Genomic DNA, 1529 nt, shown 5'->3' on the forward strand with positions numbered 1-1529 from the left:
TGTGTGTGTGTGTGTGTGTGCATATGTGTGTGTTGAGAAATACTTTCTGGAATCCTTGCGTGTCCTCCTCCGGTGACCCACAGTCACCCCTCCAAAGAGAAAAACCAGAGATGGCTCCGGAAGTCCCTCCCCGCTCTCACACGGAATGATCTAGGACTGCCTGTCACTCGGCCACAGAACGCATACTAGATGAGGACATGTCAGAGAAAACTCCAGCCCATCTGGGGAGTAGGAGCTCAGAGCGAGACGTTTCTAACTGGTCAACTTGATAGCATGTCCGACAAAGCAGGAACTAGGGCAGAGCGGCTCTTTGTCCTGCTTCACTCTCCGACAAGGCTCTTAAGACGGAGAGAATGTAAATGAACATAGACCCAGATTCTGGCCTTCCAGAAGAATCCAAAGGGCATTGTCATCACACAGAGAACTGGCTTTTTGTTCAGCCTTCCCTGTTTAATACTTTCAGCCAAACCGTCATGGAGAACTCTGGGTTTAAGAAAGTTGTGCCTATTGCGATTAACACCGGCCATCCTGCTGATCACAGACGCGGGGATAATGGGAGTCGAGCGAGCGAAACCGCATCTGCCCGACTTCAACCGCGAGCACATTTTCCATCATCTGGAGCAGACTGAAACGCTGGCACGGAGCAGATGTTGTGTTTGCTCATTTGTGGGCTTTGCTTCAAACACCCTTTGGGGAGGGAGGAGGGGAGGCAAGAGTTTAGGGAGAATCCCTGTCCCGCGCTCACAGGAAGCACGCACGGGTCGGTGCTGCCAAGGCATGTGGTCTGTGTAAGGCCTCCTCGAGAGAAGACGAGCCTCCACGTCTCAGAGGGAGACGCCAGAGAGGGGTGTATGGCGAGGCTGACCCCAAGCAGTCTTATGACTTAGGCCGTGGCCAAACCCCCCTCCAAGAGACTCAGCCATGGATTTCATCTGTCAAGCAGGCTCTTGCGTTAGGGCTAAACCACACACCATCTGGAAATAGCTTTAAGAAGCTAGCGCAGTTGGAGACTGTACCCCTCACTCTTTACCCTCCCAAAGCCAAGCCACTCACCGTTGATCGCTCCATCAACCCTTGCCCTTTTGCTTACCTCGAAAGGAGATTGAGACATGACTAGGTGAGAACTTCATAATAAGCCAGCCTGAGAGGCCTGATTTACCCTCCTGGCTTCCAGCAATGTGCGCTTAATAAACTAGTCCAGTGACTTCTCTGTACAAATTCTCTTCTGTGGGGAGAAACCATTGTCAACACAGAGCATTTTACAGGAACCCGTTCCAAGCCACAGAACGCTGACATTTTCTCAGCACAGCCCTCGGTGTGGAAAGGCTAGATCTGAGTCTCAGAAGCACATTTTGTAGTCTTCCTCTGTGCACCTGGCAAGACAGAAGTGGGGTTCCCAGCAGATTGTATGTGCTGCGATGTTGGTTGGGCCGTACTCCCTGATGTTCTCTGTACCTTGCCCGGTCAGCTTTCGTGCTTTCTGGCAGGAGCCTGATCTGTAGCTGTGCAATCACCCCCAGAAAGCCCCC

Source organism: Echinops telfairi, unplaced genomic scaffold, assembly GCF_000313985.2.
Source record: "Echinops telfairi isolate 266 unplaced genomic scaffold, ASM31398v2 ScPeMD7_1;HRSCAF=3_0, whole genome shotgun sequence".
Classification (NCBI taxonomy): Eukaryota; Metazoa; Chordata; class Mammalia; order Afrosoricida; family Tenrecidae; genus Echinops; species Echinops telfairi.